The sequence below is a fragment of the Coffea arabica genome, chromosome 1e (assembly GCF_036785885.1).
Source record: "Coffea arabica cultivar ET-39 chromosome 1e, Coffea Arabica ET-39 HiFi, whole genome shotgun sequence".
In the NCBI taxonomy this organism is placed as follows: domain Eukaryota; kingdom Viridiplantae; phylum Streptophyta; class Magnoliopsida; order Gentianales; family Rubiaceae; genus Coffea; species Coffea arabica.
This window is the reverse complement of record NC_092311.1, coordinates 23,907,241-23,923,036: the sequence shown is the minus strand read 5'-3', so window position 1 is coordinate 23,923,036 and position 15,796 is coordinate 23,907,241.

Here is a 15,796-nt window from a genome sequence, read left to right as displayed (position 1 = left end):
CCAAAGGAAATCTGTTTTCTTGCTTCCGTTTTTTCTTTCAAACATTTGGTCCAATGAAATCAACTCAATTCTGACTCATTTGTGAAACAAAGGTCTAAGAAACATCTAATATACATTTGGTAGGTGATAGATATCAAAATTTTTAAAACAACAAGTCCCAAGTCAAGCTAGGCCATTCAGCTAGCCAAAATTAGGGTTTTCCAGATTTGGTATAGTTTGGGAATTGGACTATACCTCACTCAATACAACTTGGAATTGAGATTGGTCAGTGGCATTAGAAACTAGATTCAAAAGGCTATAATTCATCACAAGAAGTCATTCTGAAATTCAGTTTGCAAGTAAGAGAAAATGGAGCCACAAGTTGCAGCTTCTACAATTTTCTCGGTTGGACTGACAGAACAGGGCAGCCGACTTTGATCTGTCACTACAGACGACTCACTTCGAATTAGAAGGTACATCATACACCGTTAGAAAACTACGGATGTCTAGTTTCAAATGCCACAAACGGTACTTGATTTCAACATCTGAGAAGAGAGTTATGATCCTTCAAAGTTTCTCTGTCCAGCACACCTGGACAGCATTTTCCAGATATGAAGATTTTTGAAATTCCAACTTTTACCCAACCAAATCAAATGATTTTTAGTAGAAATTTTATGATATGAACCAAGAGACACCATTGCGAACTATTCGAGTTCCCCTATGACCCGTGACTCGAGCACGAGCTAAAAAGATGAGGGAGGAACTCCAAGGGCTTGTTCGTGAGATACAAGGCCAAGAAATTGTCCCCAAGGTCATTGAGGGACTTGAGCATGAAGGAATGAATGCCATCCATGTAGTGCACGTCAAAGAGAACCATGCGTGACACTTCTCTAGTCATATTTGTTGTTTTAGTTAAAGTCATTGTAATAAGGGCTTAATGGTCCATAGCCTTGCTTTATTTACCTAAGGGATGACCTCATAAGGTTATTTACCTAAGGGATGACCTCATAAGATTCGGTCAAGCCCACAATCCTTAGTCTTATAGAAATAGTCAAGCCTACAATTCTTAGTCTTAGTCAAGCCCGCAATTCTAGACTAGTTTCACATTATTTAGTTTTTCATCTCTATGTAAGGCAATAAATAGCTCACACTTCCAATGGTTTTAGGCATTCAATCAATAAATCAGATTTTGAGAGTTTTCTTGGTTTCTCCAAGGCTTCTTGAATACCTTCGAATTTCTCTAGGTGTTCGTGACTTATCAATCAAGAATCGCACTAGGTTGTGGCGTCTTCTACCATTATACCAAGGTTCGTTAACCACGTGATTAACGGGTTGAGGTCATCCGCTCCAAACTTGGTGTCCTCTTGTCGATCCTGAAGCTAATCTTTTACGGGTTTCGTCACAAGGTTGGCGACGTTCGTATCAGTTGGTAATCAGAGCTAGTTAAGAGGTATCACGTTATATCCCTTTATTTATTTCCTTTCGAGTCAAGTTGTCCAAAATTCTGTTTTCGTGTTCTAAGTTTGCTATCCGCAATTTCCAGATTTGTTGCATCGTGTTCTTGCGTTATTTTTCCAGATTTGTCGCATCATAAACTTGCGTCTAGTTGTTGTTAATTGCTGTGGTTAGCCTTGTTTGGTCCAGCCTTTTTTTTTGTGTCTTATTCTTGATTCTTTGTTTGTGTTTGTGTCTTGTTTCTATCCTATTATATCCATTTAATTTCAGTCTTTTGTTCTATTTGATCATCTGAGGTTACTGTTCATCCAAAAAAAAATCAGTTTGTAGCAAGGGTTTTAGAGTCCTATCTAGTTGTTACCTTGTGTTCTTGTTGTTTACATAGAAAAAAATATATATAGCTGGCTGACCTTACAAAATTCTTGAAAATCTGTCTTGATCAAAGCTTGGGTTTCTTGAAGTTCTTAATTGTTTAAAACCACAATCTTGAAGTTCTTGGAACTTTAATTGGGATTCTTGAAAGCCTGCAGAATTGACCATTGATAAGAAGAAGAACATTCAGCCATGAAATTTGACTCTTGAAAACCAGCCTTCCTAAGCCACGAAATTTGACTCTTGAAAGCTTCCAAATTTGACCATTGATTGTGATAAATGCCCTCCTAAAAGCTGACCATCTTGATCTTGACCTTAGAATTCGTGGGAACCAGCAAATAGAAAGACTAATCCTTGTTTCAAAGGATCAAGGAAGAAAAGTCAGCCTTGGGTTTCCAAAATAGTCCCACCGCAACACAAATTCCTTTTCCATTCGGATTCCATCTTTGCAACCGTTGGGGAATTTCTGTCCAATCATTAATTTTGGAAATTTTCGTGCATCATTAGGTCAGTTTTAAGTGTCATTCTGAATCCTCTAAGTGTCCATTTACCTACCAAAACACTGACCAGAAATGCAGCAACCAGCAGCTCAAAATTCCAGTTTTGGGTAGAGTTTTGTCTAGGATTCTTAAAATTCAACTTTGAGTCATTCATTGAGTCGTGGTCAGTCCCTTCATCTTTTGTTCTTTTTTCGTTCAAAGTGCTACAATCTTGTGACCCTGGTTGGTAAGTCGATCCATACTAAAGGAGTTCTAACTTCTTCGAGGAGTTGACCGAGGAGCCTTGAAAACACCTTGGTAAGTTCATTAGAGTGTTCAAACACGAGAGCGAGAGTAAACACGCGAGGAAGTGTACGAGATAAACTTTGCTTCTTTCCATTATTATTTTTTTTACCCTATACTTCACCATGGCTAACGAGGGGGGAGCAAGCTCCCAAGCTTTTGATCTTAAACTTTTCACAGAAGCAATCAAAGGCGAATTGGGACGCATGATGGACCAAAAACTTGAACTGATGCACCAATGCATTGACAGCTTAGAGTTGTCTCATGGAAGCTCCAAAGGCAGCCGTGGAAAGGCTTATGCACATAAGTCTAGCGACTCTAACTCAGACAACAACTATGAGCATAAGCAAAGTAGGTCCAAGCGTGACGCTAGGCCTTCAAATGACCACATTCCGGGCACAAAGATGAAAATTCCACCCTTCCAAGGACGATCAGACCGTGATGCCTACTTAGAGTGGGAGAGGCGGATTGAACTTGTCTTCGACTGCAATACTTACTCGGAGGAGCAAAAGGTCAAGTTGGCCGTGGTCGAATTCACCGACTACGCCGTTGTGTGGTGGGATCAACTCTCCACTAGTCGAAGGAGTACCATACAAACTTGGACGGAGCTAAGACGACTAATGAGGAAGCGTTTCGTGCCAAGTCACTACTACCGTGACTTGTACCAAAAGCTTCAAACCCTCAACCAAGGAGCACGAAGTGTCGAGGACTATCACAAGGAAATGGAAATACTTATGCTACGGGCAGACATCATGGAGGATCAAGAAGCAACAATGGCACGCTTCTTGAACGGATTAAGGCCCGAAATCGCTGATCAAGTGGAGTTACACCACTATGTGGAACTTGGGGACTTGGTGGAGAAGGCCATCAAGATTGAAAGGAGGATTAAGAGGAGGGGTTCGACTCGGAGTTACTACAACTTTTCACCCTCTTATCCCCGAACTACACCACCAAAGAAAGGGGATAAAGGGCCGAGTAATTCCACCCCTTCAAGACCGAGGCCGGATATGACTAAGTGGGAGTCTAAGGCAATACCAAAAACTGCCATTGAGTCGAGCATGGGGCGAAATCGAGATACTAGATGCTTCAAATGCCAAGGCCGAGGGCATATTGCTAGCCAATGCCCGAACCAACGCACTATGATCATCTTACCCAATGGTGAGTTTCTCACCGATGATGAAGATGAGAAGGGGGAGTTGCCATCCCTTGAGGAAGAAGAGGAAGCATTGCCCATCAATGAACGAGTTGGACTCGTTGTCAGACGAGCCTTAGCAACCCAAGTGAAAGCCGCCGACCATGCACAAAGAGAGAACATTTTCTACACCCGTTGCTATATCAAAGGCAAGGTATGTAGTTTGATCATAGATGGAGGTAGTTGTGCTAACGTCGCTAGTGCCTTGATGGTGGAGAAACTAGCACTACCCACTCTACAACATCCAACATCTTATCGTTTGCAATGGTTGAACGATAGTGGGGATGTTCGTGTGACCAAGCAAGTCCAAGTACCTTTCCGAATTGGAAAGTATGAGGACGTGGTGTTATGCGACGTGGTCCCTATGCAAGCATGTCACATACTATTGGGGAGGCCATGGCAATTCGACAAGGGAGTTACATTCGATGGCATTACCAATAGATACTCCTTCAAGCAAGGCGAGAAGAGGATTGTGCTTGTGCCACTCACTCCTATCCAAGTTCATGAAGATCAAGAAAGCCTGATCAAGGAGAATGAGCTTGAGAATGAGAAGAAAAAAATAGAAAAAGCCGAGAGCTCAACAGAAAATGATAAGGCCGAGAAAATTGAGAGGAAAAAGACATATGGTGAGCCAACCAAAATTGAAAAGAGAGAGAAAAGACAAAATCTATTGATAAAAGCCAATGTAGTAAGAAAAGTTTCGAGTGTTAATACACCCATCTTTGTACTTTTGTGCAAAGAGGTGTTGGTTGTCACAAGTGATCTTACTAACACTATACCATCTAGTATTGTCTCTCTTTTGCAGGAATATGAGGATGTCTTCCCCGATGAGATTCCAAATGGACTACCACCAATAAGGGGAATTGAGCATCAAATTGACTTGGTTCCAGGTGCCCCACTTCCTAACAGATCAGCTTACAAAATGGGACTAGATGAGACAAAGGAGCTCCAACGCCAAATCGAAGAGCTTCTAACAAAGGGATGGGCACGAGAAAGCTTGAGCCCATGTGCGGTTCCCGTCATCTTGGTGCCTAAAAAGGATGGAAGTTGGCGAATGTGCACTGACTGTAGGGCCGTTAATGCAATAACGGTAAAATATCGTCACTCTATTCCTAGACTTGATGATATGTTAGATGAGCTATATGGTACTGTGATTTTCACTAAAATTGATCTAAAAGGCGGTTATCATCAAATTAGGATGAAAGAGGGGGATGAATGGAAAACGGCCTTTAAAACCAAACATGGCTTGTACGAGTGGTTAGTTATGCCATTTGGACTAACTAATGCACCTAGTACATTCATGAGGTTGATGAACCATGTACTTCGTCCATTCATTGGAAAATTTGTAGTTGTGTATTTTGACGACATCCTGATTTATAGTAGGAGCCTAGATGAGCATGTTGAACATGTGAAGCATGTTCTTGATGTACTTTGAAGGGAAAAGCTCTATGCCAACCTTAAGAAGTGCTCCTTTTGTACTGATCAACTTGTCTTCCTAGGCTTTATTGTGAGTAAATAGGGAATCAAAGTGGATGAGGAGAAGGTTAAAGCAATTCGAGAATGGCCTACTCCAAGCACGGTGGGTGAGGTACACAGCTTCCATGGTCTTGCTAGTTTTTATAGACGATTTGTTAAAGATTTTAGTACCATTGCTGCACCTGTAACTGCTGTAATTAAGAAAAATGAGCCATTTGTGTGGGGTGATGCTCAAGAACGTGCTTTCCAAATACTTGAACATCAACTCACACACGCACCACTACTTGCATTGCCATGCTTTGACAAGATGTTTGAAATAGAGTGTGATGCATCTGGGGTGGGTATTGGAGCTGTCCTAATGCAAGAGGGCAAACCAATTGCATACTTTAGTGAAACTCAATGGGACAGCTTTGAACTACTCCACTTATGATAAGGAGTTGTACTCCTTAATCCGTGCTTTAGAAACTTGGCAACATTACTTGAGACCAAGGGAATTTGTCATACACACTGACCATGAGTCGCTTAAACACATTAAATCACAACACAAGTTGAATAAGCGTCATGTTAGGTGGATTGCATTTATTGAAACCTTCCCTTATGTGATTAAGTACAAAGTGGGAAAAACTAATGTTGTTGCTGATGCATTATCACGCCGGTACTCCTTGCTCACTCAACTTGATGCAAGGTTGTTAGGATTTGAATTAGTTAAAGAGTTATACACCAATGACCCAGATTTCTCAGGTATTTATGACTCTTGTGGTTCAGCAACTCAAGGTAAATTCTACATCCTTGATGGATTTCTTTTCTACCTCAATCGACTGTGTATATCTAACTGCTCTATTCTACTACTAGTCACCCACAAACTGATGGCCAAACTGAGGTTGTCAATCGTGCACTATCTACACTCTTGCGTGCCATCATTAGAAAAAACATTAGAACCTGGGAAGAGTGTTTACCCCACGTTGAGTTTGCATACAATCGCACGGTGCATAGTTCTACTCATTTTTCACCATTTGAAATAGTCTATGGTTTTAACCCTTTAACACCACTAGACTTATCACCTTTACCTTCTTCTAAGCACATTAACATGGATGGTGCTAAACGAGCAGATTTTGTCAAGAAATTACTCGAGCAGGTACGCCTAAACATTGAGCGAAGGATGGACCAAGTTGCTCAACGGGTTAACAAGGGACGCCAACGCATTGTGTTTGAACCTGGTGACTGGGTATGGTTACATCTACGCAAGGAAAGGTTCCCAGTCCAAAGGCGCAATAAATTGTTTCCCCGAGGAGATGGGCCATTTCAAGTCATCAAGCGCATCAATGACAATGCTTACAAACTGGACCTACCCGGTGAGTACAATGTGAGCGCTGCTACATTCAATGTCTCTGATCTATCTCCTTTTCTTGCAGACGATGAAGCTGATTTGAGGACAAATCCTTTTTAAGAGGAGGGGATGATACGAACCAAGAGACACCATTGCCAACTATTCGAGTTCCCCTATGACCCGTGACTCGAGCACGAGCTAAAAAGATGAGGGAGGAACTCCAAGGGCTTGTTCGTGAGATACAAGGCCAAGAAATTGTCCCCAAGGTCATTGAGGGACTTGAGCATGAAGGAATGAAGGCCATCCATGTAGTGCACGTCAAAGAGAACCATGCGTGACACTTCTCTAGTCATATTTGCTGTTTTAGTTAAAGTCATTGTAATAAGGGCTTAATGGTCCATAGCCTTGCTTTATTTACCTAAGGGATGACCTCATAAGGTTATTTACCTAAGGGATGACCTCATAAGATTCGGTCAAGCCCACAATCCTTAGTCTTATGGAAATAGTCAAGCCTACAATTCTTAGTCTTAGTCAAGCCCACAATTCTAGACTAGTTTCATATTATTTAGTTTTTCATCTCTATGTAAGGCTATAAATAGCTCACACTTCCAATGGTTTTAGGCATTCAATCAATAAATCAGATTTTGAGAGTTTTCTTGGTTTCTCCAAGGTTTCTTGAATACCTTAGAATTTCTCTAAGTGTTCGTGACTTATCAATCTAGAATCGCACTAGGTTGTGGCGTCTTCTACCATTATACCAAGGTTCGTTAATCACGTGATTAACGGGTTGAGGTCATCCGCTCCAAACTTGGTGTCCTCTTGTCGATCCTGAAGCTAATCTTTTACGGGTTTCGTCACAAGGTTGGCGACGTTCGTATCACTTTATACACATAACATATATACATCAGATTCAAGGTCATTTGAGAATCAAAAATTCGAACTAAAGCTTCAAGAAAAACAGGGCAGATTTTCGGTCAGCAGCCCAAGTGAAATTTCATTCGGTTTCCTTCAATTCTTTACCCATAATTAACTTAAACAACACTAAAACAACTCAAACCAACCATTATATCATCATATCAGTCCATATATCCAAGGTGGGAATTCATAGAGCCCATTCCAACCATTTAAATCCAAATAACAACATCAATAATGAAGCTACAAGCTTCATAGCAACGATTAAACCCACTAAAGCTAAGATTAAGTGATTGGATGATTACCTCCTACTCCTTGAGATAAATCAGAAATTTTTACACCTCTAAAGCCCCAAGAAAACTGTGAGATGATGTCCTTCTTATAGCTTATGTGAATCTCCAAGTAATTTTGAGGTTGGATGCAAAGTTTGAGGTGATTTGGAGTAGAATTTGGAGTGAAATGGTGAAGTCTTTTTCTTCCTCTTCCTTGAAGAGTTTCAGCCGTCACTTGAAGTGAAAAAGAGAAGGGTTGGCTGGTGAATGAAGCTTCCTTGAGAAGCTTGAGGTTTTGTGGTTAAGATTCCTTCAAAAGTCAACTCTTAATAATGTCGCGCGCGCGCGTTTCGTATCCGATTTCTCTCGGGTTTGTTTCACTTGTGCACTAAACCTCTAATGTACTTCCTTTAACATTATAATTATTCACTCTTAGTAGTCTAGGATAAATTTCTTAAATTTCCATTGGGCAATTTGACGCGAAAATGCAAACTTCCAATTCGCGCGCGACAAAGTGAAACTTAAAGGAAATTCTTGTAACAATAATATAAATAACTAATACTAGGGTAATCAATCATAAAAATAACTATTTTAAGAATAACGCATGAGTCCTTAAATCTCCAAGATCACTGTATTCTCAGATCGAATATTGCCTCCAAACGCGTATTCGCTATTTCTTACTAAACGAGCTTTCGAAAATTAAATTTGCGAACGGGACGTTTTAAAAATATAAGTAAGGCATTTTTTGCATACAATGGTTTTAAAATGAATAAAATAAATTATTCGGAGTAAACGGGTGAATAAATAATTAATTAAGCCATTAAAATAATATAAAAGTAAGAAAATAAAATCCGGGTCCTCACATATACTAGGCCACAAGACCATCTAATTTAAGATTATTTCTAACATATAAACATCACATATCAAGGCTGGAAAATTCTCTACTGAAGTTGGAATTTTAGAACTAAAGCTGGAAATTCTGGTTTGGAAGCTAAAAAGTCACAATAAAGCTACAAATCTTCATACAAGTCCATATTAAGACCAAATACCATCATACCATAGATGAAAAATATGAAACACGGCTGGAAAAATTAAACCCTAAGCTGAAATTTCACCAATCTTCACCAATCCATGATATCTTCCATAAAATTGCCAATTTCAAGCCATCTACCTAATAAACTGCAAGATAAGAAAGAGAAAGAAGTTTTCCAACTTAGTACCTTCAAACCCCCAAGAGAAAGTGAAGAATCAAGGCTTTCCTCTCCAAAAATCTCCACCACAAGCTTCCTTGCTGCCTTAGTGCAACTTTATTCAGTTTAGATTTGTGATTCTTGTTGATCTTCACTCAAACAAGGCAATATGAAGATGAAACTTGAAGCTCTCTTCTCTCTTTTCTCCCTCTCTTTGGTCGGCCAAGATGAGAAGAAAATGAAGGGAATTTGGTTCACTTGGATGATAAAGATGGAAGAAAGCTTTTGGTCAAACAAGGCCCTTGATTGCTAACATTTGGCAAGCCACCATTTTTCCTCTTTTTTTTTCTTTTTTTCCCTCTTTCTTGGTCAAGAATTATGGCCAGCCCTAGGGAAAATTGGGGAAAGAAAAATGAAAAGGAAAATAAGAAGATTAGGGAAAGAAAGTCTTGGTCAAGTGGCGTCTTCGACCAGCAACGAACGGCGCGAGTCGGTTCAAGCCTATTTCACTAATGTAGTCTTAGCACTAATAATTCACTAGTGTGCTCTTAGCACTTTTAATCACATACTTCCTCCTACTTAATACCCACTCTTATCCACCAAATTTAGTACACACCTCACCAATTGATCACACTACCACAATGCACCAAAACCCTAACTTACACTAACTTTAAAAGTAAAAGTAACACTCTCGGCTCTATTATTTATTACAACTATTAAGGGAAGTAATTAGTATTAAAGAAATTATAAATAAATTTACTCAAAATAAAAGAGAGTTTTAAGAAAATATAAACAAAGTTTCAAGTCCTCACATAAGATAGCAATTGTTTTCCAAAAATTTAACATTTGACAAGATTACCACTGGTATTATTTATTATTTCTTCAAAATAATAATACTTTTTCTATTCAATTGTTTGGTCTAAAAAAAGGATATTCCAAATTTATTTGAGACCACTACTACTACATTTAACTTATCTTTTTATATATTAGTTAAATTATGTGCTTATATTACTTTATTTCATAGTATATTTGTTATTTGCACAATTTATTTCATACTATGAAGGTTTTTTTTTGCTTTTTTCAGCCATAATTATATGTCACGTCCTCTTTTTCATGAACAGAGGTTTGCACTTAATATATGTGATGTCCTTTGGATTTATATTTAATTTGTCCTTTGGTTCATAAAGGTCTAAATAAATGCTTTTGAGCCTTTTGCAATTACTTTTGTATCTATATTTTTTGACAGTTACATTTTATATTTTAATACTAATTACATTTTGCCTAAATGCAATGAGTTTATCTTTATAAAATACGTATTCCTTTTATTCATTTATTTCTTGTTAAATTCTGGCAATTGGGAATTCATCTTGATGATAGGCACAAAACAGGTTTTTGTATTCCAAATCATCATTTCCAATGGAAGGTCATGCCTTTTGGTCTCAAAACGACACCTTCACTTTTTCAAAAAGCCATGATAAAAATTTTCCAGCCTATCTTACATTCTGCATTGGTCTACATTGATGACATCCTTCTTTTCAGTAATACTTGGGAAGAACATTTTCAATTGCTTAATGATTTTCATAATCTTGTTAAGCAATATGGTATTATGATTTCTGAAAAGAAAATGATTTTGGCAAAACAAGAAATTTCATTTCTTGGAATGAAAATTTGCAATGGAACATGTACACCTGAACAACATGTTGGACATTTTGTCAAAGATTTTCCAGAAAAAGATTTGACAAAAACACAGGTGCAACAAATTCTTGGAATTGTCAATTATGTTCGGAAATTTATTCCCAAAGCAGCCAAGCATTTAGTCCCTTGACTAAAATGCTCAAAAGGACTCCTCCTCTTTGGGGATCTTCTCAAACCCAAGCAATCCAAAAACTCAAGAAAGAACTTCTTAATCTTCCAACCTTGCACATTCCGACTGATGGCGAAAGAATAATACAGGCGAAAGAATAATACAGACATATGCAAGTGATAAATATTGGGGAGCTGTACTTCTTGAAGAAGATAAACAGGGTACAAGACATTGTTGTGGATTTGCAAGTGGAAAATTCAAAGTTTCAGAACAACACTATCATTCCACTTTCAAGGAGATTCTTGCAGTAAGAAATGGAATTAAGAAATTCTCTTTCTTCCTCATTTCTCATCATTTTTTGGTTGAAATGGATATGGGATCATTTCCAAAAATGTTGCACTTCAAACAAAAGGTTATCCCTCATCCACAATACTGAGATGGTCAGCATGGTTTTCACAATACTCCTTTGAAGAAAAACATTGTTGCTGATTTTTTTTCAAGAAAAGAACCAATTGAGTCTCTACCCAAAATATCTTCCTGTCTTATGTTTACCCCTGTTTGCTCAGAACCCTCGGATATTCACCAAATTCCTTATCCATGGGAAAAAGAAAACCTTGAAAGAATCCGAAACCAAATGAATTAGAAGTCTTCAGTTCGTATGGCGGATCAATTTTAAGTCCCTTTGGAACAAACCCTGAATATTTTTTTTGTCAAATTTTCATAGCCAATCCTCATGTGTGACAGCCCCACCTTCCCCTAAGGCGAACCAGAGGAGTTAGCGGACTGCCTGCCCAGCTCTCGCCAGGACTAACGGTGCAGTTTAGAGCGATCTATTGCGTTCCGGAACTTATAACGCGCGTAAACGAGTCAAAATGGCAAAATAACCCAAAATACAAAAATAAATCCGGAGTCGGTCATGAATAGTAACCGACTCGTCAGAATCCAACCAAATAGCAAGCAAACATTCACATCTTGAACTTAAGCAATTACAACCCAAAGTGGCATACAAAAGTTTTCAAAAGTTCATATATACACGGGTTGCCAAATTAAAAGTGAAAACGGCCCTAAAGATACATTTAGGGTTTCACTTCAAATACAATACAAAAGAGATATTCATCAAGTTCATTCAGCAACCATCTATCAAGATTCATTCCAAAAGAGTCATATTCCTGTAAGGAAAACAAAAGGAACGGTGTGAGCTAATTGCCCAGTGAGATTACTACTCAAGCAACCAAGTTCATAGATGCATCAAGCTTCTCAGTCCAATTCATCAAGAGTAAATAAAAACACACATCAATAATGAGGATAAAAGGATACGGGCGGCTCTCAAGAGCCCTTTTCCTCGTTGGCATTCTTGATCGGATCGCATTGACTCTCCGTCAATGTTTAAAAGTAACCAACCGTAGACTCCACTTTACTTCCGTTCCTTCCACCTAACATCCCCCTACCGGGCCCGAAATCCAAACACTTGCACTTTGGTATTACTCGAGTATACCGGAATCGAGAGTCTCTCATACTACAAGATTCCATATAACATTTCCCCAAGGATCATTAATTGGCACGACCAAGCCCTCACCGGCTCGAGTCAATCAACTACCAATGGGGTTGAGCTCATTGATAACAATTGTAGTCGCTGGATACTCGTCCAAACGACACCAAGTCATGTACTTTCATTTCAAGTAACACTTCGTGTAACATTCCAATCACATGATAACAAGGATATAAGGCACATAGTGAGAGTGATAAAGTACACTTTCACTTCAAGCAATTAACATTCAAAGAACCAAGTTCAAGTATCATAGCCATATATTAACACACAAGTGAGTAGTACACTCACCAAGCTCGCAAATGTGGTTTCATGCACTTCCGTCTAAAGAACGTTGTGCACCAACGTCACGCCCTAAAACATGCAAACAAGTACAATGAGACTCGATAATGAGTCATAAACCAATGCCAAATACAACCCCAATAGGGTTCCATAAGCATACACAAACATTAGAGGAAACCAGAAAATGCGGAAATGCAATTAGCTTTGGCCCTGAAAAAAACAGTTTTTTGACCTCTTTTTGCGGTAATGGCACCCAAGGCACTACGATTACCGGATGAAGGTGAAAGACCCACCGTTTCTAAGCTAAAAGACAGGGCTACAACATTACAGAAGGTCACTCAACCCATTTTTGAGTGCAACCAGGTCAAAAATGCAAGATACTACACCAGAATCACAAAAACAGATTCACAGAATGCATTCTAGCGGAAACATCATAAATCAGGCTATCCAAGTCCAAATCCAGAAATTCCAAAACCAGCTGAAAGCTAAGAAACAGGGATACATTTCATCAGAAGACCTCAACAACCAATTCTGAAGCAATTCCAGCCAAAACAACCAATTACTGGCGCAATTCTTACATTCGGATAAAACCAGAACAGCAAGGGTAATTTCAACTTTTCTCATCTTACACTACTCCGATTGACATGAAATTTTGTAGGCACATCTAAAATGTCATTACCTACAACTTTCATGTTTTAAGCCAAGGCCAATTCGGCCTCTAACTAGGAGCTATAAATTCGGGCAGAATGTTCCCTAACCAAAACCTAACTTTCCAAAATTTCTTCCAATTCAGCAATTGTTTGCAATTAACCACTTTTTCCACCTCTTAGAGTCATTATATACCATTTCCAATCATCATAGATAGCCACACAATCATGCTCATATTAAAAGAGAAAAATCACCAAAAATAATAAAACTTCATCACTACAACCACAAATCAAGAAATAATCCATAAACTTGCATCTCATACTACCACTAAGCATGATTTAAGCATCAATTGAGGGAGGAGAGTAGTTCTTCACAACTCACCTTAGAAACAAGAGAGAGAGAGCAATAGGTCCTCTTAGCTTTCCAAATAGCTCCACAAATCAACTCACTAACACTAATTAAAGAGGTTTTATGGAGAAATTGCAAGATTAAATGGTTAGATTGTTGAACTTGAGCAAGATTGAAGCCAAAAACTTGAAGAGTTTTCTTTCTTTTGTTGCTCAAGGAGCTCGGCCAAGATGAAGAGAAAATGGTAAAGTTTAGGTTATTTTTTTGATTTATTTGGTCAATGGTAAGACCATGAATAGTGTTCATAAAGTAAACCCATTCAAATGGTGACACTTGTCACCTCATTAATGACTTGCCTAACTTTTGTCTCTCTTATACCAATCCATTTAGCATCCTCTACTTATCTCTTAACACCTGGTAAATTAATTCCAGTATCCAAAACTTAACCTAGTTGGCCGAATTTTTCTGAACTTTTCGCACTAGTGGGTCCCACGTCCGGTATACGCTCTTAATTTCTCAAAACCTATTCGATACTAGAAAAATCATCTAAAAACTATATCTGCTCCTTAAAAATATCTAGAAATTTTCCTACTCACGAAAATGCAGAAAACAAGCCATGAAAAATAATAAAACCTAGAAAATGGAAAATTACGGGTTCTCACACTCTCTCCCCCTTAAAAGAATTTTGCCCTCGAAATTTCTCACCTTAACTCACGAAAAGTTCAGGGTATTTCTTTCGCATCTCCTCTTCCACTTCCCAGGTAGCTTCCTCTACCCCATGATTTTTCCACAGTATCATTACTAACGGAATTTGCTTGTTTCTTAACTCTTTGACTTTCCGGTCAAGCACTTGGACAGGTTTCTCTTCGTAAGCAAGCGATTCATCTACGTCGATCTCTTCTGGTTGTAAGATATGGGAGGGGTCGGGATAGTACTTCTTGAGCATCGAGACGTGGAAGACGTCGTGAATTCGAGAGAGACTTGACGGCAGCTCTAGTCTATATGCTACCGCGCCTATCCTCTGCAAGATCTTGTAAGGTCCGACGAACCTCGGTTGCAATTTCTTTCCTCTACCTGCCGTGACATTCCGTAATGGTGTAACCTTGAGGAAAACACGGTCTCCAACTTCGAACTCCAAATCTTTTCTTCGATTGTCCGCATAGCTCTTTTGTCGGCTTTGAGCTGTTTGGAGTCGTTGTCGTATCAATTTCACCTTTTCTCGAGCTTCCTCCATCCAAGGAATAGTGGTTGGATCCAGTGCCTTCCTTTCGCCAACTTCATCCCAGTGGATTGGTGATCGGCATTTTCGTCCATATAGTGCTTCATATGGAGCCATTTGAATTGACGAATGGTAGCTATTGTTGTATGCAAACTCTACTAAGGTCATGTGTTGACCCCAGTTGCCTCCAAAATCCAGAATGCAAGTTCGTAGCATGTCCTCGAGAGTTTGAATGGTTCGTTCCGATTGTCCATCCGTCTGAGGGTGATAGGTCGTGCTCAAGTTGAGTTTCGTCCCCAGGGTTTCTTGGAACTTTTGCCAAAACCGAGATACGAACCGTGGATCTCGATCGGAGACGATACTGACTGGAACGCCGTGTAGCCTTACGATCTCGTCCATGTACAGCTGGGCCAACTTGTCCATGGAATACTTCATGTTTACCGGCAGGAAGTGAGCCGATTTGGTTAACCGGTCGACGATTACCCAAACGGCATCGTGTTCTCGTTGCGTTCGCGGCAAACCTAAAACGAAGTCCATGGTGATGTTTTCCCACTTCCACTCGGGTATCTCAAGGGGTTGTAACAAGCCCGCTGATTTTTGATGCTCTGCTTTAACTTGTTGGCAAACGAGACATTTTTGCACGTACAGAGCAATTTCCTTCTTCATATTGTCCCACCAATAGTTTCCTTTCAGGTCTTGATACATCTTGCTACTACCCGGATGGATTGTATACTTGGATCGATGAGCTTCCTCTAGAATCTCCGTTTTCAACGATTCATCCTTCGGCACCACTATTCGGTTTCGGTATTTTAAAATACCCTCAGGACCAAAATGGAAGTCAGTGGTTTCCCCTTTTCCCACTTTCTCTCCCCATTTCTGCACTAGTGCATCTTCCTTTTGAGCTTCTTTAATCCTTTCCAAGAAGGTGGAAGTCACTTTAAGATTGTCAAAAATCACCTTATGGCTCCCAAGGCAGGGTTTCCACTCGCAAA